The 23,257-nt window shown below is 39.1% G+C and overlaps 1 long non-coding RNA gene and 4 other non-coding genes across 6 annotated transcripts in view; 3 read left to right on the forward strand and 2 right to left on the reverse strand.

The window, feature by feature from the left end:
- The window catches only part of LOC148670536 (uncharacterized), a 408,685-nt gene that overhangs the window by 370,096 nt on the left and 15,332 nt on the right, over positions 1-23,257 (reverse strand). The gene's annotated exons all lie outside the window — the stretch shown is intronic.
- trnac-aca (transfer RNA cysteine (anticodon ACA)) lies at positions 2,183-2,254 on the reverse strand. The gene has a single exon. It is a non-coding gene; the product is annotated as a tRNA-Cys (tRNA).
- trnay-gua (transfer RNA tyrosine (anticodon GUA)) lies at positions 6,827-6,914 on the forward strand. The gene is given in 2 exon segments: positions 6,827-6,863; positions 6,879-6,914. It is a non-coding gene; the product is annotated as a tRNA-Tyr (tRNA).
- On the forward strand, positions 9,717-9,790 carry trnan-guu (transfer RNA asparagine (anticodon GUU)). The gene has a single exon. It is a non-coding gene; the product is annotated as a tRNA-Asn (tRNA).
- Positions 22,940-23,012, forward strand: trnak-uuu (transfer RNA lysine (anticodon UUU)). The gene has a single exon. It is a non-coding gene; the product is annotated as a tRNA-Lys (tRNA).

A 23,257-nucleotide genomic window follows, 5' to 3' on the forward strand; every position in this document is an offset into this window, starting at 1 on the left:
GATTGGAAACAAATGCGTGATTGCGAAATGTTACTTTTACAAACACGGTCAATGAAAACAATAATAAGGACCAGGGTAATGCTTTGAGTTTACAGCTTGTCCAAGGTCATTCATTATTAATACTATTAGTAATAACTTCGTTAAAGACTTTTATGGCTACAGCTCAAACATGAGAGGTTGAGCTTTATTAGCTCCACCTTGCGGAAATTCCGGATACTATTATTTTGCTTGCGGTATTATAGGGGAATTTACGGTAACTCGCGGTATTTACCGGTAACTCGCGGTAGACTGCGTAAAGGGCACCACAAAATAATGCGGTATCGCCCGTGCATTTTGAATGGCTGCATCTGCAAATGATATCTCCCGCCAGCCCTTCAAAGATACTTTTCCATGGGTGAATATGGTTGTCTGGGGAGTTGCGGTGTTGATCACTATTGGACTTCCCCGGTCTCAAGTGTTGTTGTTGGACACGGGCAAAAGACTCGCATTTTCGGCAAATATAAAGAGGGTTAAGGTTTCGGCTTCAGCGGAGACAGTGTTTACATTGACAATAATAAGAAGAAGATCGTCCCTGGGTGGGCTTGAAACACCAATCTTTCAGTTAACAGTCGAACGCGCTCGCTGATTGCGCCACAGAGACTGATGCGAAAGGCTTTTCTCCATTCGCACCTTCCCGGTCAAAAAATAAACATTGCTTGCATTTTCTTGCCAGTCGGCAATATTCCTTCTGCTCTTATAGCCAAGAATTACATTTCATTTTTCACAAGCTGTATGAATTTCTTGAAAAACAAGTTGTTGAGAAAGGAAATGCATTCTTGCTTTAAACTAAATCAAGCCCTATGCGGTTGTCCAAGATGGTAGTTTCTGCACAAAAAGACAGGAAGAAAGGCACAGCTCGGATGTGGAGCCAGGATCTCCAGTTAATGAGACAGGTACTTAAACCGACTCAGCAACGGTGCCGGCAGAATTCTCCTCTTTTATAGCCACTTGGACACACCGCTCTGAGCCATCTGCGTTCTCGAAGCCCTGAGTCTGCCGGCTGAGCAAGCTGCCTCCTTTACACGGAACAGGAGCCCTGACCGTAAGAGAAATTAAGAGAAATGGCTTTTATTGGGCACTTTTCATGTCCAATGCGCTTGACATCTCCCAAGGGCGACAGAGTTCATTTACGACACTTTTCCTTTCTTTCTTTTTTCTGTACTCTTTGATGAAACAAAACGAGAAATCATGTAAGGGAAAATGTCTTTTTTCATGGAGAAAACATGCACCGGGAAATGTTGTGTTTAGAAGAAGTGAGTTAACATGAAAAGTGACCTAATTTACCGGAGCAAATGCTCACCTAGCAAGATCTCCTTTACTACAAGAGAGAAGTAGAGTGAAAGACGTGATCATTTCAAGCCGTTGTGGAACAAAACGCTTTTTTCTTGGAATTCTAAATCAATCAAAAAGTGATGATTTTTTAAAACTGATAAAAATGTAGAAAACACATTTCTCACTTAGAAATTGTAGATGGGGGTGGGGTATTACTAGTAGCGGCGCTGAACTCACCATGGTGCAATTCATTTACGTGACGGGTTAGTTGTTTAATGGATAACGCATCTGATTTCGGTTTATAAGATTGTCGATTCGACTTCTATCGGGGTTGTGTGATTTAAATCAGGCTCCTCAGAAATAGATGTCCGTTATGTAAATGAACCGCACCTGAAACGTTGGGTCTGGGTTCCTTTCTTTCCTGCATGAAATAGCAAATCGTTACAAAAAAAAAAACACCAACTAATGTCCAATAGTCCAATAGTTAGTCATTTAAGTAAACATGAATATACTGTAAGGTCTTGGTACATGGGAGTGGATTTCAACCACAATTAAAAAAGGGCAAATTATAATTACAGGCTTCAGACACTTTGTCATACAAAAGTGACCAAACACTCCCTAACTTTCAGGTTTGCTTGAACCTGTAACAAAGAAGCAGTCTGAAACTTCCATTCTCTGTTGTCACTGTCTCTAAAGCCAGACATGATGTTTCGCAGATGTGCAGTGTGCCTTTTCTCTTGTTGTGTTCAAGATGATCTGCTGCATAAGCTCCTATCTGGGTGTTCTATACTGCACTGTTATTTCATTCAGATTACTTATGTGGTGTAATTCTCAAATTTTCAGATTTTCAGGCACCTGCAAACACACCAGCTGACCTCAATGTGATTTGAACACACAACCTTCTGATCTGTAGTCAGACGCGCTACCATTGCACCACGAGGTCACTCATGACAAGTCCTTTTAATTCCCCCAAAGAGAATAACAGTAATGCTAGAATAACAGTAAAACTAATACTACTACTGTTAATTCTCTAACAGTAACACTATAATTATAAATAATATTTACATGAATATGAACATTAAAACTAAAACTATCAGTAGCGCTATCATCATTAATACTCACATGAACACTAGCATTAAAACAACCAGTTGTACTCTCATTAATATTAATATGAATACACTAGTATTAGTATTTGTTGCTACCCATGACGTTACATCGCTCTTTGTGATGAACACGATACACCTAGATGCACACAGTGACGTGGCGCCTGTCCCCGTGTAACCATACTTATGATTTATAAACACAGGAAAAAATACATGTAAACTGTTACTTACATACATTTATCAACTTGGAATATATTTTTTTAGCTCTAGGATACAGTTACCTAAATAATAATAAGAATAATCATTGTTTAATTTCGGTTTGAACATTTTTTACACGAAACGCACTGTGGTAATTGATCGATACAGTCTTTATTGACTGTTTTCTAGATATTTAAAACAGGATCAAAAACAGAAAAAGAACCAGTACTCACCAATCGGTGAAGTTAATCGTTTATTCTACGGTTTTTCAATTGAATTAATTGGTTTTCGATAGATAAGTGATCAATAACTCTCCTCCGTGCGCGCCCTGCGCCTCCCGCGGTCTTGCTCTCTGATCCAGGTGCTCAGGCTGGTGTCTGTGACATCACAGCGCTCTTTCTAACAGAGCAGAGCGAGTCTCTGCTGGAGGAGACTCCTGTCCGGAGCCCGGGGTTCTTTTCTTACAGATATAACATCCTCCCCAAAAAAGAACACACCAGGCTGTGAAGAGAAGCGAATCATAACAGTTGTAAAAGGAGAGCGACAAACCAAGGAATGAAATTCATTAAACAGGAAAAAAAATAGTTTACTTCGCAGATTAATGTGTTACAAGGCGTACCCGTGTGGAGCAGTAGAGAACGAGCACAAGTCCCTGTAATAAGTGCTTTTAAATGTTTTAAACGAATCATCAGAGTATAGAAGCCAGGAGGATCGGGAACCTGATCCTGGAGGTTAAAATGTGTATCCTGGTTTTATTTTCAGCCTGCTCTTAGTTCCATAGGTAGTCTGATTATTTAAATTAAATGTATAACTGTTACAATAATTCATCTAATTGTAAATTTATAAGACTGTGAGACACCTGTGAGAGACATATGAGAGCTGGTGATTCCCTGGGCTGGTGTGTAATCACACACAGACAGGTCTTCTTCTGTGTGATCTTAGTCCCACTGCTGAGAGCTACAGACTGGTCAACTGGTCACTACTGTAGACACGGCCATTGGCCCATCGGCTACTAATAATCAATATACAGTGTACTGACCAGAGTGTCACTACTTGTGTTTATTACATTAAAAGATAATTCCACACTCACGTGTGTTAGAAAACATTTATAAAACATGTTTGGAGATTGACATACAGTAAAGAAGGTAATACTGAAGGGCTGGAGGTCCTGGAAAGAGTTAATAGAAGCTTCTTGCTTCTGACCTGGAACAGAGTCCACAGCTGACAGATCAGTGAGTCTCGAGCCCAGTTCACAGAGAGGAGAACCAGGAGCTCTTCTCTGTCTCTAAGTGGCTGTGAGGAAGGAGAAAATGGGGAGATGTGACCTGAATTCAGGCTGTTCTGTCTGATATTATTCATGTAGCAGCACTGATTGTCTGAATGTCCTCTGGTTCTGGATTGACGGATAAAAAGAAGTATGGAGCTTCTGTCCGATTGTCTCTGAGCTGTGAATCTGACTAAGAAGAGAATAATGATTTTTTATTCTGCCTCTGATAATTTTTCTCTTTGCCAAGTGGTGTTACATCCCCTTCAGAAACTCTGCACAGACTGTCAGAGTGAGAGAAAAGTAGAGAGATGGACAGATAAGAGCACACACAGCGAGGGAGACATACATCTTGATTTACTTTGAAACAAGTGTTCATTTCCTTTGTGGAACAAGTTGTTTCTAAACTTCAAGAAATTCATACAACTTCTGAACGATAAAATATAAGTCTTGCTAATCAGGACAGAAGAAATACCGCAAGAAAATGTCAGTGATTTTTCTCCTTTTAACGAAAAGTGGAGAAAAACAACGGCAGTGCATCTCCGTCGTCTTAATTTAGCTTAATACAAGTATTCACTTCCTTTTCTGTGGCTTACAGACTGCGAAAGATGAAATAAAGTTATTGGTTATTCATGGTCAGTGCAGAAGAAATACTGCCGGCTGGCAGGAAAATGTCAGTATTTTATAATTCTTTAACTACAAACGTGTGAATGGCAAAAAGCAACGGGAGTGTGTCTCTGTGGAGCTGGTAAATGAAGGGCTGGTGGTTCAAACCCACTAAGGGACGAGCTTCAGACTGTTCTGCTGTAACCATAATCTCTGCTAAAACTTGATGGGATTTCTTCACAAGCCCTCTTGAAATTTGCAGGAAATATGTATTTTACTCATGTGGAACTACAAGTTAACAATTAAGTACCTGTCAATGTCCAAGAAAACCATTTTCACATGTGGAATTTTATCTTCAACTGGCTGTCAGGAGAATTCATTTATACACCCGTTGTATCCTTAGCAAAAATATTTTAAAATTAGAACACAGATTTGTTGGAGAACTTGACAATCCTTGACAATCATTATTAAATGAGCATTATACAAATGTGCGTTGATATTTTGTATATGTACCTTAATTGTAATAAAATTAAACATAATTGCTTTGATATGGATGTTCATTTGAAGGATTTGTTAATGTTAATGTTAATGTTTGGGGTCAGAGCGCAGGGTCTGCCATTGTACGGCGCCCCTGGAGCAGTTGGGGTTAAGGGAACTATCAAGGATCTCTGAACAACCAAAGATACATTTGGGCATCTGCTATTGGTAAAGATTAAAGAGTACTGTAAGTGTGAAGCTTGAAAAATCAGTTTTAATGTACTTCATTAAACTGATGGTGTGCTTATCAATCGTGCATAAAATGTACATAGCTAAGGATGGTTTCAATCAGTCGATCTCTGTGTTACAGGCCCACCACGGTTCCGCTGCGCCACTCTGCTAACAGATGTCTTTGTGTGATTCAACACAACTACTCTATCTTTGCTTTCTAAAAGTGTGCCCGAGATGCAAAAGTCTAAACGGTAAACGCAGACGTCACTTTGAGCTCTTGGTCTTTTATAGTACAAATCATCACACGCTGCTCTACATGGGCGTGTCTTCAAGATCGTTGTGAACCAAACCTTCTGCCAAACTGAATCTTTTGTCGTTAATTCCCAAATCTTCAATGAGAATCAGTGAAACGAAAACCAAGCCCATGTACACACTCGCATCCTAGTGTGAAAGAAAAATGATGTAAGCATTTGAGAAATAACGAGAGTAGTCTGAACATCTCCAGCCTGTCAACTGCTATACACAGAGATCGCTCCCTCTACACCCAGTTTATAACGCTGAAAATGATTCAGGAAGCACAGCAAAGTTCTAAAACCAGTGATTGCATCTGCATACATAAAATGTCAATTTTTCAAAAGTAAAATCTTCAGCTTTGAAAGATTGTCATCTATATATTTTCGTTTTTCTCTTTTTTACATAACACGCTTTCGAGAAACAAACTGTCTTGTAATGAAGGCTGCATTAGAAAATGTGTATCTAGCTTTGTTCAATTAAAATCGGCACATCCCAGTGGACAAAAGATGTTGAATATACGACTATTAAACGCATACTTTAGACGTATAAATGTGCTCCGTAACTGGGCTAGAATGAAATTCTAATATACGTATATCGTTATACGTCAATTAGACATCTATGATTATATGTTTATTATACATAAATGGTTGGAGTTCTATTATACGGATACATTTAGAGGACTAATATACATATATAGTTAAAGGTCTGTTATACATCAAATACATATTTTATAGGTGTATAAACTAGTAAATAAAGCCAATGATTTGTTTTAGAAAAATATGTAGTTCAAATTATACATTATATACAATATTGTAATCAACAAATGGCTAATCATCATAAAAACACAACTAGTAAACTTCAGTTACAAATTCTAGTAACATGGCAATATATATAGTAATGACAAACAAACTAATTACATGATCCCGCTAATATTTAACTCAAAACCACATTTCGATTCAAATATAAATTTTAACATTTACAACTTCTATATTTCCACCAAAATATAATTAAGGTAGCACAAACGCTACTTTCTAAAAAAGACAGAATGAAACTGTTTGTTTTGTGTTTCATGGTGATCCTCCTCTCGATACTAATGAAATGTTTAATATGATCCCTCGAGAAACAAAAAGGAGTCAATTTCCGCCTGGAATGATTGATGCCCCATCAAACATTTTGTAATATCCCCGGAAGTTTATACAGTAGAATCCTGGTTCGTGGCTTAAATTCAAGGTAAACAAGACTAAGGAAACGAGTTGGAAACTTGATGTCGAACTGGGATTTAAATCACCCGGAACATTTCACTACATTGGGCAGTATGTGCTAGGGAGCATTGCTTGACATCCCTTCGATAGCTCAGTTGGTAGAGCGGAGGCCTGTAGTGGAATCAGTAGGGAATCCTTAGGTCGCTGGTTCGATTCCGGCTCGAAGGAAGGTGATTTTTGTGTATTTTAATCAAAGAGTTAAAATAGCGAATCTTTTTCACTCAGACATTGATCAAAAGCTCAATAAACGACGAAGCAGAGGCTCCTGTTCCAAAGTCTGCCCACGTCTGATTGTCTTGTTTTGGCCAATATCTGATCTTTGAATTAAGGGAATACTCTGTTTGCTTTGTAATTAAAAAAACATACAGTACAAATGTCAATTTCATTTTGGTTTCAAGATCGCAATTTAGTGTGAAACATAAAAGCCAGCTGGATAAGCTTTATTAATTTCCCTCACGGGATCAATAAAGTATCTATCTATAAATCTCTTATACGTTATTTACAGTGGCCTTTCAACTAATAGCACGTGCAGGGATCAAACCCTAGCTGTTGGTACACTACGAGTTGCGCAAGGCTCTGTAACGCGCAGATGAGAAACTAACCTCTGCTTCTTCATTATATAAACAGTGAGCCATATATGCGAGCTTACTGCCTCCTACGGGCTCTGTATTTGTTAGCGATACAAGACCGGCTGTGGAGAAATGAAGTGAGGAGGGTGTGTACATTAAAAGGCTCATAGCGTCCCTGGAAGGGCTCAAACCACCACCCTTTTGGTTAACAACCGAACCACAAAGACGCATGTACAGCTTAACACTTCTCGGTCTCAGTGAAAGTGATACACTCCGTAAAATTTCCAGAGATTCATTTATTTTAAAAGGAAAATCACCAACAGCGGCCGAGATCTACTGGAGTTTTTTCACTCTATACTGCGATTTCTGAAGGGTACCCTGTGAAAATACAAGTTTTGACGAGACGGGATGGACATATAAGGTCAAAAGGCTTGGGGAATTGAACTTTAAGGTGAAGACTGCGGGTTCAGTAGCAGCAAAACCTGATCAGTATCAGTTGACTCCGATATACTTTGAAAATAAACTTCGAAATTTAAAGTCAGACGTGCTACCGTTGCACCATGGGGTACTTAATTAAAAAAATTAGAAAAAACAATCAGTGTTCCTGGATCTGTAATTGAGAACAACACCTGCACAAAAGCTGCGCAGGTAGAATAAAATGTGGTCTGGGAAGAAGAGACTCTCTTCGGAAGAGCTGCGCTCTTCACAGGAGATTTTTTTTTTGTGAAGCTGATTTGTCTCCTTTGGGGAATTCAAAGGCCCGGGCAGCTGTAACTTCGTGGCGCAACGGTAGCGCGTCTGGTTCCAGATCAAAAGGCTGCGTGTTCAAATCACGTCGAGGTCGGCTGTTACTTTTTCAGGTTCTGCTGGTCCTGAACACGGAATTCACACCATGCAGTTGAATTCTATCTATATATACACCACATAGATAATCTGAACAAAATCGAGCAGTACAGGACACGCAGTGTGAAGCTCACACAGGCTTACAGTCTCCAGTATTGGAGTGAAGAGGAAAAAAATAACTTAGTTTTTTTAAGAGAAAAGGCACAGTTCACATCTGCTTAACATCACGTCCAACTTTAGAGACAGCTACATCAGATAATGGAATCACGGAAGTTTCAGATAACTTTTTTTTAATACAGGTTCAAGCAAACCTGAAAGTTAATGAGTTTCCGGACACTTTTGTTTTATTAAAAAGTGTCTGAAGCCTGAAAATGTAATTTGAAAAAAAAAACCGCTATTGGACATTAGCAGGTGCTTTTTGTAACGATTTGCTATTTCATGCTGGAAAACAAAGGAAACAGATCCAACGTTTGCTTTCAGGTGCAGTTCATTACATAATATACATCTATTACTGAGGAGCTTGAATAAAATTTACACGAGCCAGGTAGAAGTCGAAGCTACAATCTTATGATCCGAAATCAGACGCGTTGTTTATTAAACCGCTGGCATTTCACATAACCTGAATTGTCCCATAGTGTGCTCAGCGCCGTTACTAGTAATGCACAGCTCCGTCTAAAATTTCAAAGTGAGAAACATGTGTTTTCTGATTTTTTATGAGTCTTAAAATATAATCTCTTTAAATCAGACAAGGGGTGTTTCGCACTGAAATTCCGATTGACTGAGAATTCAAAGAAAGACTGTTTTCTTCCACAACACCGTATAATTATCACATCCACCAGACTCTCCAACCTCTCCAGACCTTGCTGGTTGAGCAATTGCTTCGATAAATTAGGTCACGTATCATGTTAAATCATTTCTTCTCAACACAACATTTCCTGGTGCACGTTTTCTCTATGAAAAAAAAGAAATTTTACCCTTGCACGATTTCTCGTTTTTTTATCAAAGCGTACAGAAATAAAAAAGAAGAAATAGTGTCGCAAAATAACTCTGTCGCCCTTGGGAGATGTCATACGCATTGGACATGAAAATGCCAGATAAAAGCCAGTTCTCTTCGTTTCTCAGTGTCGGGGCTGCTATGTAAAAGAGGCAATTTGCTCTGAGCGCAGGTTCAGCGCTTACTGAACGCAGATGTCTCAGAGTGGTGTGTCCAAGTGGCTGTAAACGGTGATGGCTGTCCTGTCACCGTAGCCTAGTTGGTTAAAGCGCTTTTCTATCAAACAAAAGAACCGAGATTCAAATCCCAGCCGTGTCTTTCTTCCTATCTTGTAGTACAGAACGTACCATTTCGGGCAATCACAAAGGGCTTGATTTCGTTAAATGCATGTGTTCATTTCCTTTCTGGAAAACTTGTTTTTGATTAAATTCACACAGCTTGCGAAAAATGAAATTCAATTCTTGGTTATCAGTGCAGAAGAAATATTACCGTCTGGCAAAATAAACGGTAAGAGATTTTTTTAAAACCTAAAACTTGTGATTCGAGAGAAGACCCAACTAGTCAGTCTCTGTGGCGCAATCGGTTAGCGCGTTCGGCTGTTAACCGAAAGGTTGGTGGTTCGAGTCCACCTAGGGACGGGGTTCTTTTGCGATGTAAACGTTGTCGTCAGTCGATTGGATTTCTCAGCGAAACCATAACCATTTTAATATTTGCAGGAAATGCGAGTGTTTAACACGTGTCAGGGTCACCGGGAAATGTCCAATAATGCCCAACATTGCAATTCCCCAGAAAACCATATTCACCCCAAAAATATTATCGTTGAATCTTCATTTATACTCCAGTTGAATCCTCTGCTGAAATATTTTAAAAATACAATGCAGGTTTGTTTGAGAACTTGACAAGCATTGTTAAGATGGCACTGTGCAGTTGGATTTTGATATTTTGACATATTTACCTTAATTTTAAACATAAATACTATACAGTCTATTGTAATTTTAAAATATGTTAGCTGAGGATGCAAAGGGGTGAAAGGGAAAGGTCAGAGGGTATAGTAAAAACGAGGTTAGGATTAGTGGAGGTGGTAGGGGTGTTGATGGTTTTTCTCTGTAGAGGATGATTGAGGTTTTTATCCTTCTCTGAAGTGAGAAATTGGAAGAGTTGGGAGTTGAGGGATCTGATGAGGTTAGTTATAAAAGGAAGTTGATGTGGAGCTGTTAGCCGTAAAACGTCCTAACGTCTTTGATGTTGTCATCAAAGATAAACTGCAGTAAGCAAAGATAAAGAAAATTATCTTTGCTTACTGCCCTGTCTTTCCACACCTGAAGAAGGCTCTACGGCCAACACGTTATGTTTCCTTTCTTCTCTTTTCAGCATGGAATAATCCTTTACTTGTTCCTTTGCAGCCTACGCATGCTGACACAGCTACTCACCTGATATATAACATTCCTATAATCGCAACTATGAATGTCCACTGTGGGTATTTTTTCCATTATTATTTATTTTGGCATTGAAGCATATTTTATGTAATACCGAAGTGTCATAATCACTGAAAAACATATTTTTTCATTTAGAAAGAATTAAAAAAATATAAATCACTATGAATTACATTTAACCTGTTCTGATCTAGGTTTTCTATATACTTTAACATGCCATGTTCAGAATGTCACAACACAGAAATACAACAGTGAAGTTTTGTAATTACAAATGTTCGTGATGAGTGATTTTGTCTCTCTTACCTTAGTGTCGGAATACTAAGATGTTTTTGTAACGAGGAAGGAGGGAAAAAGTAATTCAGCAGAAGGGGTGCTATTTTGTTGACTATAAATCCTCACATGCCATGTTCAGAGGGTCATATTAAAAAAATGGTACAGTAAATTTTCTTATGCTTCATGATTTTCATAATTTGTTACATTGTGTCTCACACCTTTGTGTCAGAATTCTGAGATGTTTTTTTTTCTAAACAGGGGCCATCACAATACAACAGAAAGAGCAATTAGCTTTTCCCTATAATTTCTCTCATGCCACATTCAGAGGGTCATATTTTAAAAATGGTACAGCAACATTTCCTGAAGTTCAGGATTTTGAGAGTCTGTTACATTGTGTCTCACACCTCAGTGGCAGAATTGTGAGACGATTTTATAATCAGGAGGGAGGGTCATAGCAATTCAGCAGAAAGTGTCATCACCCTTTGCTCATCCTCCGTTAACCATATATTCTCATATGCCATGTTCTAAATGTCCTATTGTAAACTGCTATAATAACATTTCTTGCAAAATGCAAGATTTTGAGACTTTGAGAATTCACGTTTTGCCTTTGTCTTATTTACTTGTTGTCTAACATGCCAGTTTGTGTTATTGTGAGTTTTAAAAATTGGTTTTCGATTTTCTGAAATGTGTTTCATACAAAAATGCAATTTTGATAATCATTACTTACATATTCCACTTTACTGAGGATATGTGCAGTAATCCACTCGGATTAGTATTTTTAAAAATGACTATAGAGATCCATCTACAGGCGAAAGGCGGCATAACATCACAGCAGCAGCACTTAAGGTGGAACAAAAAACGCGAATAAGAAGCTGGCGAATAAGCAGCCAACTTCAGCCTCGTTAATGCAATAGGATTGGGTGAGGTAGAAAAATATTTCTTCCTCTGAATCCTAACATTTTTGTAGGTGTTCTAGGACTTCTCGTTTCAGATAAAGCTGCCAATACATCACTTATTTCTACTCCATCAATATCAGCAGTGTTATCAGTACTGAGCCCTAAGTGTGGGTCCTGTCATCATATAAAAACTTGAACGTATCAACTGCATTCACCTGAAAAAATCTGATAAAATTGAAAAATACATCGGAAACAAATTTACACTGTTTTTTTCAGATCCAGAAGAGACTCATCATGAGACTCAAAACAGACCTGTTTTTAATTCTTTCCAGGAGGAAAGATTATTCAGATGCAAACATGGGTCCAAAATCAATGTACTCACCTATCTGTGTTGCTTCTTCAAATCCTTCAACTAAACCTCAGTATTAAGGGATGATATCATACAAATTTTAGTTTTCTTTTAAAGCACTTTTTAAAAAAAATATGAGCCTCTATTATAGTTGTCTTGGATGTTTCGCAAGGTATAATAGACCCCCTTGTGCCCTCCGCTAAAATATTATAAAATACAACAATCTTTATATATATATAGAACAGCTTTATGGTTACATCTATATTAAAATTAAGATAAATATACAAAAGTATTGAAATACAAATGTACAGTCCTAACATAATCATGCTGTCCAACTGTCTTTTTTGCTTTTCAAGTTCTCCAACAAATCTGTATTGTAATTTTAAGTATTTTAACTAAGGGTGCAACGAGAGTATAAATGAATTCTCCCGCCAGCCATTTGAAGGTCAAAGTCCATGGCTGAATATGATTCCCTTGAATGTTGGCCATGACTGGTCATTCCCAGTGATAATGACTAATGTACTCACTTGTTTACTTGCTGTAGTTTGACACACAAAACAACTGCATTTCCTGCAAATATCAAGTGGGTTAAGGTTTTACTAAGGAATCCAATTAAGTAGAATAATGAGAAATGGGCTCGAACCACTAACCTTTCAATTAACAGCTCCCAGAGACTAATGTGCAACCCTTTTCTCCATTTGCAAGCTTTTGGTAAAAAAAAAGACTTTATTCTTGCCGGCCTGTGATATTTGTTTTGCACTGATAAGCAAGATCTGTGTTTCATCTTTCGCAAGCTGTATGAATTTCATGAAAAGCAAGTTGTTCTAGAAAGAAAATGAAAACTTGCATTTAACAAAATCAAGCCGCACGTGATCATCCATAGTGATACATTCTATAAGACAAGACAGGAAGAAAGGCAACACTGGGATTTGAACTCAAGATCTCCTGTTTAATAGGAAAACGCATTAACCAAATCAGCCAAAGTGCTGTCAGACTATTAACATCATGTCTGATGTCAGTGATTGCAGCTGACGAGGAGGATCGCTGGAGGACAGTTCGCTGTGAACAAGTCAGCCTGCATGATGAGGGGAAGAGACCAGCCTCTGTGATGCACTATAGAGTTACACTAACCTTCTGCCCTACTGTTCTCTGCTGCATTCTACCCTAGCAGATAAATATTGGTTTCCATGCGTGTAAGGTTTCTTTTTTTTTGTCAAATATTTTCAAGCATATTTTTGCTGTTGAAAATAAGTTGTTTGTGGTTTTGAGTGTTGTGTTCCTCTTCCCTTAGTGTCACCCAAAGTGATACATTGTGCTTTGGTAATTCTTCAGGCTATAGTTTTTAGAGGAGCTCAGTTGAATTAATTTGCGTAGATAAAGTATTTATTTTCCTTTTAATTCTTTAAAGCATATTACATTGTCAATACATTGTATCTTTCTTCCTACTAATTGTCATCATTTTTTTTTCTGGCTTGATCTCGTAATCAGATATTAAAAGAAGTGGGACAGATTCATGCACACTAAAAAATACGAAAGGGTAGCAGGACACAGTAACCAGCAAACATCTTGTAGATTAGGAATGTGCCTTAAATATTTCAGTACTTTAGAGGGTTCTGCCATTTTAGATGTTGTACTGTGCCTGTCTGATTTATCAAAGTGTCATTTAAATCTCCCGTCATTTCTATATCAGTCTGAAGGCCTTGCAGTAAAGATTGCAATTAATCCCAAAATGCCAAGTTTCCCACTGATGATACGTACAAATAAATTAATGTACATTTTCCCCCAAAACAACCAATTTAAAATAAAATGCATCTCTCCTCATCTGCAGTTTGAGAGATTAATGTCAGAATAAATACAGGTTTAAAAGTTAGGAGCATTGATAGTCCTATTTTAAAATTATGCTAAAATGCTCACAATATATTAAAAAAGTTCTATAAAATGCAAAAATAATTAAAACATATTTTTGTATTTTTTTTTACAAGGTAAAAAAAAATGATACACAGTTATAAAGATCAGGAATTATCAATTTGAAGTTACAATCCACTTACAATATGTCAAAAATGGCAAGAATATGTAAAACAGGTGTATACCATTTTAAAAAAAATGAAACAAGTAAAAAATAAATACTAAATACTTTTAAAATTCAGGAATGTGATTGGTCAGATGCTTACGATGAGTGTTGTTGGTGTTTCGTGTGATTTAGCGAATTGAAAAAATATACAATTTAAAAACGGCAAGAGCTCGTATGAAAAAAAATAGTTTGCAAGTATCTTTGTTGTAACAGCTGCACCAGAACTAATGTATTCATATACATCAGAAAAGTACCTGAACTTGACTGGTTTATATTCAGTTATGTGCATTGGGAACAAAAGGGAGACTTGCATGGATTTTATTAGGTTTTAGGAATCAGAAAATGTATTTTTGCACGTTTATGCCTACGAGCAGAAATAACTTCCTGCTTTCAGCGCTTTTATTGTTTCTGCTTGTAAATTCGAACAGAAAAACCCAGTACCGACTCACAGAAACGCCCCGGAGTTTCTGTGTTTCTGGGATTTAAGAGGGATGTACTGTATGTAGACAGTAAAGGGAGTTTTTTTTCCCGCTGTAGAGTATGAAGGCGATTTGATGAGTCTGGAGGGAGGAGACGCACATTCCGCATGGGGAGCACAGAACAACGAGTTTCACCTGCAACTCGCCAAGTCCTGTCCTATATAACCGCTGAGCCTGGGACACACTGAGTCTCTAACCAGTGTTGGAGATGTAAAGGGTTAAACCCAGAAGTCGAGAGTGGAGTTTTTGTATAAGTGTTTGATTAGGGTTTTGGGGGGTTTGGTGCACAGAAGAATTTTCGGTTTAGGTTTAGTTTGCTTTTAACACATTTGTAACGGCCATGGCGGCCTGTAGAGTCGGCATGCGCCGTTACTTTTACGCACATTTGGTGTATAAGGGTGGTGAGGGTTCGGCTCACTCAGGTGATATTTCACGGTTGGACTTTTCAAGGAAGGTGTTACAGAAAGAGTTAAGGATTAGGGCATTAGATGTCAATTGCTTAATTACTTTGCCGAAGAATTGGTTTTGACATCAGTTTCAAATCGGCAAAGTTACTGGAAGAATTTTGGAATAAAATAGAAGAGAAAAAAGATGTGGGCCTGATTAGAATGTTTAAATGGCAGAAGCTGATGGATCTTTCCAATAGGACTATGATTGTTCGCATATTTAATGAGATGGTGATGAAGGAAGATATTGTGACATGGTTGTCTAAGTATTGTTTAGTGAAAGGTGAGCCTCAGAAAGTCTGGGATGATGATGGCATCTGGAACTGTGCATGGAGAGTACCTGTTTCATTGCATGGAGATAAAAATGGTTATGGTGGATTTAAACACATTCCTTCTCTGATTGGATTAGGTGAAAATAGAGGCCTTGTGTTCTACCAAGGGCAGCCAAAACTGTGCAGGAGGTGTGGGGAGCTGGGTCACTTTGTGGATGCCATTACAAAGGTGGTGTGTGGTAAATGCAAGGAAATTGGACATGCATATACTGAATGTACAAGCGTGAGGAAATGTAATCTCTGTGAGTGTGAAGGTCATGTGTTTAAAGACTGTCCAATTTCCTTTGCAAATAGAACAAAAATGCAAAAACAGTTTGAAGAAGCATTTTAGGGCTGGAGCAGTGCTTATAGATCAGGAACTGAATGTGGTTGAGAAAAGGAGAGCGAGGGTTCAGAATGGAGTGAAGGGAGTGAGGATGGGGTAGAAGAGAATGATAATGATGCAGAAAGATTTACATCTCTCCAATATATGTAATCCTACTGACCAAGCTTTAGAACCGGTGACTCAAGGAGGGCAGATGAAGAACTGTCCTGTGGATAGTGGGGGTGGTGGAGGAGGAGAGAAAGAAAGCAAAGGGGGGAAAAAGAAAAAGGCCTGTATAGTAGGTAGGAGTACGTCAGCACATTGTAGTGAAACCAGCGAGAGCACTGGTGGTGTATCTGGGTTTCATGAATGTCAAATATAAACTCTTAAATATATATTGTCTGAGTTGCTCACATGACGGATATGTCCTAATTCAGGAACTGAGTATATTTATTGGGATGGGAACCAGTGATTTTAGCTGGGGATTTTAATTGCCTTTTAGAAAGAGAAGGCAGAATGAAGGGCGAGAGATGGGTCCAATTTCATACTTCATCAATATTATTGCAAACATGTAAAGATTTTAAACTGAAAGATGGCTTCAAACTTCATAGTCAGGGGAGGGCAGATTTCACATGGTACAAGTCTAATGGGACCCAAGCCTCACGCATAGATTTTGTTTTGATACTTGATTTTACTTTCACGACCGCAGGCTTAACCCCTGACCATTGTTTCTCTCACCATTGTTTACTGTCATGTACTCTTTCTATTCCAACGGCTGTTACTGTGGGGAAGGGTGTGTGGAAGCTCGATATTTTGCTTCTGGAAGGTGAGGATGTGATGCGCAGGTTCAGGGAAAGTTATTAGGAATGGCAGTCTTTGTATGACCTGTTTGGCACAAGAGCACAGTGGCTGACCCTGTGCTCTGACCCCCAGCTTCTATCCCTGTCTGTGTGTCTCATGGAGTTAGAAAGGAGTTACAAGCTGTGCAAACTTCCAAATCTGTAACATCATTTCAAGGGTGTATGATAGATCATTCACAAGATCACATGGCTATTTATTATTGTAAGATTGTTGTTCACTACTGTTCTTTTGACTCTTGAGCTTGCATTATACAGCCGTTGAGTGCATTTTGAATCTAAGAGATATCCAACTGATTCAACCTGTCTGATGAATGTTAAATGGGTTGTGACTTTTGGCAAAGTTTTTTGCAATATTATTTGTTTCATGAATACCATTCATCTCTATAACAACTTTCCTGTCCCCTGAACATATGTTTTAAATTGCTTGATCCCATTGGGTGCAACCTTTCCATTGTACTCATAATGTGTTTGCATTAGGAGTGTGTTAAATAAGCAAAAAAGAGCCCTTTTCTTCAACTGCTTCTGATATTATACAGTGGTCAGAATCTGTCATCCAAAAGCTGATGAGTGAGGGGGAAAAAAATTAGTACAGATGCACAATCCATAAAAAAACATTAAAGAGCATAAGGGTTTTCATCACATGGACTTGTTTGACTGTTGAGGATTAATGTTTTGGTGGCAGATCAATTAAAGGACAATAACCAGAAACACTGGTTCTCACACTGAACGCATTCTCCTTCAATCTTTTTTAACAACAGTTGAGTGGAGTTGCCATGGGCACCAGAATGGGACCCAGCTATGCCAATATCTTTGTTGGCTGGGTAGAAGAACGCTTATTCGCTTCCTACACTGGCTATGTCCCTGACCTCTACAAGCGATATATTGATGACTGCGTCGGTGCTGCCATATGCTCCGACGATCAGCTTAAGTGCTTCCTGCACCATTTCACCAACTTCCACCCGTCCCTCAAATATACGGTTAACATATCTTCCAACACTCTTCCGTTTCTAGACATCAACTACCCCCGACTGTCCACTTCAGTTTATTACAAACCCACGGATTCACACAGCTACCTCCTGTACAGCCCCAACCACACTAAAAACTCTCTCCCTTTTTCACAGTTCCTTCGGCTACAATGACTATGCAGGGACGACATTGACTTTGCGAACCAAGCCCTCAAAATGTTCTCCCTTTTGATCAACAGAGGATACCCCAGCAATGTTATTGACGGGGCCCTTGCCCGAGCCAAAAACACCCCTCGGACCATCAACCGAATCAGGAACTCCTGCAGTAACAACCGCATTCCTTTGGTGCTTCCCTACCACCCTGACACACTTCCTATCCCCAGGACTGTAAACGACAACTTTTCCATCCTACACGATGATCCCTCCATTGGGGCCCTCTTTTCTGACCGCCCCATCATCTCATATCGCCGATCACCTAATCTGCGCAACCTTCTTGTTCACAGCTCCCTTGACTGCCCTCAGCAACCATCCACACCAGGCACTTTCCCTTGCAACAGAGCTCACTGTATCACCTGCAAGTATACATCAAACACCACACTCATTCAAGGCCCCTCAGGACAATTCTGGATCACCCAGATGGCATCCTGTACCTCCAGCAACCTTATTTACTGTATCTCTTGTAGTAAATGCCCAGTTTCTCTCTACATTGGAGATACATGAAGGAGACTTGGAGACCGCTTCAGAGAACATGTCAGGGCTGTGAAGATTAAAGATCTCTCCAAGCCCATTGTTTCTCATTTCACCTCTGATGGCCACGACCACTACAATCTCTCCATCTGTTTTCTCAAAAATGGTTTTCTAAACTCATACATTAGAAAGACTACCGAAACCAAACTTATCCTGCAGCTACTTGTAGGATCACACCTCCCCCTTCTCTAAACGACAGACTGTTCTACTAAATTTTCTCCATTCATTGGTAGTTTCATTTCACACCTCTCAACACCTATTCTGACTTCACATCTCTTGATCGGCCTCTCTTTCTGTCCCCTGCTCCTCCCTCTCACCACTCCTCCCTCCCAGCCTTTGTTCTCCCACTATATTACCTTTGCCTACTGCCTTGTCTCTCTCACACCTGAAGAAGGCTCCACGGCTGAAATGTTTTCTCTCTTTTTTTCAGCATGGAATAAATCTATTACTTGATCCTTAACAACCGGAAACACTATCTTCGGTCTTTCCAGAGCTGTAAGTAGTCATTCCAAGTTTATTAACTTGTCTCTGTTTTGTATGTACTCTTCAATAGCCACTGATGTTATTTACAACAGCTATTTTTAAAAATAAATTTGCATTTTTTTGGACTTTTTAAAGAATTGGCACATTAGGTGGAGCGGTGGCTCTGTGGCTAAGGATCTGCAACTGTGCCTGGAAGGTTGCTGGTTTACATCCCACGGTCGGCAGAGGAGTCCTACTCCGTTGGGCTTCTGAACAAGGCCCTTAACCCCAACTGCTCCAGGGGTGCCGTATAAATGGCTGACCCTGCGCTCTGACCCCCAGCTTCACTCCCTGTCTGTGTGTTCATGGAGAGCAAGCTGAGGTATGCAAAATAGGAATTCCTAATGCAAGAAATTGTATATGGTCAATACAGTGATCATATCTTATTGGCAAATGGTAATCTCCAAGGAACACGTAATAGGTTTATTCCATGCTGAAAAGAGAAGAAAGAAAACACAACGTTTTGACCATGGAGCCTTCTTCAGTTATGATTTGATTTTTTACAATCATACCCACACAAACTTTGCAGTTTTTAAAAATCTTGCACACACAACCCAGATATGTTGACTTTTTTTAAATTTGGGGGTAAGTTTAAGAAACACATAGTTCTTTTCTAGTTTTGTTTACGTGGTGACTATCAGGAATCCTCAGTGAAAAGGTATGCAGATCATGTGCAGATGCAGGAGCCAGTAGTTATTGAGACAGTCAAACAATCCAAAACGTCAGGTGAGGTCCAAGGTCGAGAGGCAAAAGGGAGTTCAGTAACCAGTAAGCGAGATTCAGAGTAAACGCGAGGTAGAGCTCTCAAAGAGAAGACTCAATACCGAGCAGCGGGAAGCGGGTTTGGATGGTTAAAAAAGTGCTGCAGAGCGTGTGCTGATGGATTAACACATGTTATTATTAACCCACTGCTGGTACTGGTTAGTTCTTTTGTGAGTTGATCCCCGGTGGTTGTGACAGTGACAGAATGCTGTTTTGTGATTGATGCTATATTAAAATATAGGGCCCGTAAAATTAAGCACAGAAATAAAAACATTTAATGGACTTGTACATCTGTCGCACTCCTACACTATTAACATCCAGTGGGAGTTGAATTTCACTTATGTTTCCACTTCATTCAGCTGTGTTTCCTATTTTTCAGATTGTTGGCAATGCCACATGTTAAAGAAGGACAGAGGTGTAGGAGGCCAGAAGTGTGGTCAAGGGTTGGAGGAGTAGGGAATGTGATCAAAGAATTTCTGAAGTTTTCTAAGATGGAAAAAAGAAATTAGGTGGCATGACAATATGTGGTCAACACTGTCAAACAGAGTCCTTGGAGAGGATTGCTCCAGCAACAGGAAATGGTTATCAGTGATTTGGCATGAAGATAGATAAAAAGTAAGAACCCAAGTGCTTAGGGCGCAGAAGGGGGTGAGTATTGGTAGGGATTCCAAACCAGATGACAGTACACAATCTATAGTCAATATTTCAAGTCAATGTGAGGGATGTAGTTTGGAAGGCGACACAGAGCTCAGAAGTTCATTAGAAGATACAGACGATACATGGGCAGCACACGGCAGCACAGACAGTGGTGACATGTTAGAGGGAGACAAAATCTGTGTAGAATCAGAAAAAAGCCTGAAGAACACAGTGAATATTCCCAGGGGGCAAGCTCGTCTGGGACATCACCTCAGGATAAAAGGGGATTAAGAAAGATTATGTCTGTGCCTAAAACTTTCAAAGTATGTCTAAAGGCTGAACAATGGAGAAAATTACCACTTCTTAAAGGTACATCTAAACTAAGATAACCATGGACCCATATCTTATATAGCAAGTTCAGGAAGATAAATCCTTGCTGTCAATAGCCTTCAAATACCAATACATCAGGAAAGAGAATTCTAATGATTAAAGCAGTCTGTACTTTCAGTTCCTACCTTCAGTACCTTTTACATTACAGTTCCTGTAATGTAAAATACATAATGACAACAAGACACAAACCAATGGGCAATGATGACATCACAATTGATGTTGTAGGAGTAGGGCAAATACAACACAGTGAAAGGGAAACAAAATTTCGACAGGCACGCCAGCCTTATCGTTGAAAGATTGCCCGTGCCCTCACAAAAGGAATCAGCAATGTTTACTACAGGCAGCTGAGCAGAACTCCGCTTGCTGAAATTGCAGCAGGCAATTTATCTAAGGCTCACAAGCAAGTATTAAACACTTCAGCATTTACTATTCGAATACCACACTATGTCAAAACACTGCCGCTTCTTAAGTTAATAAGTAAGGGTTTTTGAGCACGCATTGTGTTGTTAATGCTTATATTAAAAAAGCATAAATTCACATAATGGAATTTGGACTGAACAAAGTAGTCCAGCCCCTTTACAACATTACATACCACTGATTAAAGCTTAAAACTACAGAAGCAGGAGTAACAATAATGGCAACAACATGTTTGGAGTTCGGCATTTCATTTATTCTGCGGAAACATCGTACCGGAATGAACTGCCCGAGATAAAAGAGTAATTGCGGCTTCAGATCGTTTTTACAGAGCATTGCGTTGTTCTGTTCATGCTGACTACACGCTTTAAATTTGTCATTTACTGCAAGCGTTGCTTTTCCAGGTTTTTCTGAAATTCTTCGCATTTGAGCCAGCACTAAAATATTTCATTCCCGTCGCTGAATACATCGTGGAAACGGTATTTGCAACGGAATGCTGTCACACATGAAACCTCTTTGTTATTCGGTTCTGAAGTTTGAAAATGAAAATAAAACGGGGGTCACTTCATAGGCTTGAAAGAAGTCCAAGCAGGGATGTAGCTCAGTGGTAGAGCGCATGCTTTGCATGTATGAGGTCTCGGGTTCAGTCCCTGGTATCTCCAGGTGCTTTTATATTAGAGTACTCGCATCGCAATCTTCTGTTGAGTGAGAACTCATTGCTCGTGTTCAGAGAGAGCCAGGTTTACACAATTAAATGCAGTTTACACAATTAAACTCGACGTGCTGCAGGGTTGCGCTGCTATTTTAAATGTACCTCTTTTAGTTCTGTTAAATCCTAAATTATTTGAACTAATAATTTAGTTCAAAGTCAGGAAATCCAGAGATTGCTTCACACTTGTCGTGGCTGTTGCAGAAAACACCTGTTGAATCTCACCCGGGATTTCTTGATTGATCATTCAGCGAGCGAATCCTCCTTCTGAACTCAGCACTAAACTGAAAGCTTCACGAACTCCTCACTCCGTGTCCTGTACTGCTCTCGTGTAGATGTGAAGCACAGCCGTAAACACACCTTGAACTTTTTCTGTTTGTTAAGGAAAATGCAAAAGAGCATGACAAGTATTGATCGTATAAAATATCCATGGCACAACTCGAGAAAGTACTGAAGGACTACACATCGACTTTTGATGATTACAAGAGATTCAAGAAACACAATCGTCCGCACCTGGGTTTGGATCCTGAACGCTAGAGTTAAAAGAACATAAGCGACGGATATGACCTATAAACTCTCTTAATTGTCTTATAGTTTATGAAATAAAACAATTTCTAAATGAATTCTAACTGTTGATAGACGATTTATTGAATTTTAACAAAATCACAATTACAACCTTTTTCGGTTAAACTGTTATTCACATGCTCTAACATAAATAAACGTTAGTGTCTTCCGGTGTGTGAGTCAATTTCTCCAAAAAAATATTTGTTAGTCTGGCGGGAGGCTGTGCAAGGTGTTAAGAAATAGAATTTCTAAAAGACAGGCTCCCTAAGCTTAACATCAAGGCTGTTTTCTCTACAGAAATGCTCTTTAAATTTCAGCACTGTTGCGACTCCCTTTATAAAGGGTGTGCACACGTATACAACCAAGGCATTGAAAGTTTTTTTTTTAATTATTGTTCCAAAAAATGTTCCATTTGTTTTCTTTTTAATGTTGTTGATTAAAAGATTTTATTAAATGTGAAAAAAATCTGAATGTGAAAAAAGGTCAAAATGCTATTGAAAAAAATCAGTAATGTGAGGAAAGATGGACTGTGGGAGCCCCTTAACTACCCATGTCATGCTGTATTTCTCACTCATTCTACTGGGAATGGTACACGTGACTTGCGAGGATCCCGACAGTGTGGACTTTCTTTCAGAGCCCGGATAGCTCAGTCGGTAGAGCATCAGACTTTTAATCTGAGGGCCCAGGGTTCAAGTCCCTGTTCGGGCGGATGTGCTATTCTTAAGTCTATTGTGAATGTCATTCTAAATAGTCTTTTATCTTTCACTCTTCTAGCTGTACTGTGGTTATTTTAAATGTCCATTACTTGTATTTACAGTAGTGTTTCATTTCACAAACCGAAAATGTTCAAGTAGATCTTGTCACTCTACTCCACGTCATTATCTAAATTAAATCACAGTAGAGTACAGGACGCGCAGTGAGAGGCTCACACAGTGAATACTCTTGAATACGAC

This window comes from Lepisosteus platostomus, chromosome 5 (genome assembly GCF_059453375.1).
Source record: "Lepisosteus platostomus isolate fLepPlt1 chromosome 5, fLepPlt1.hap1, whole genome shotgun sequence".
Taxonomy (NCBI): domain Eukaryota; kingdom Metazoa; phylum Chordata; class Actinopteri; order Semionotiformes; family Lepisosteidae; genus Lepisosteus; species Lepisosteus platostomus.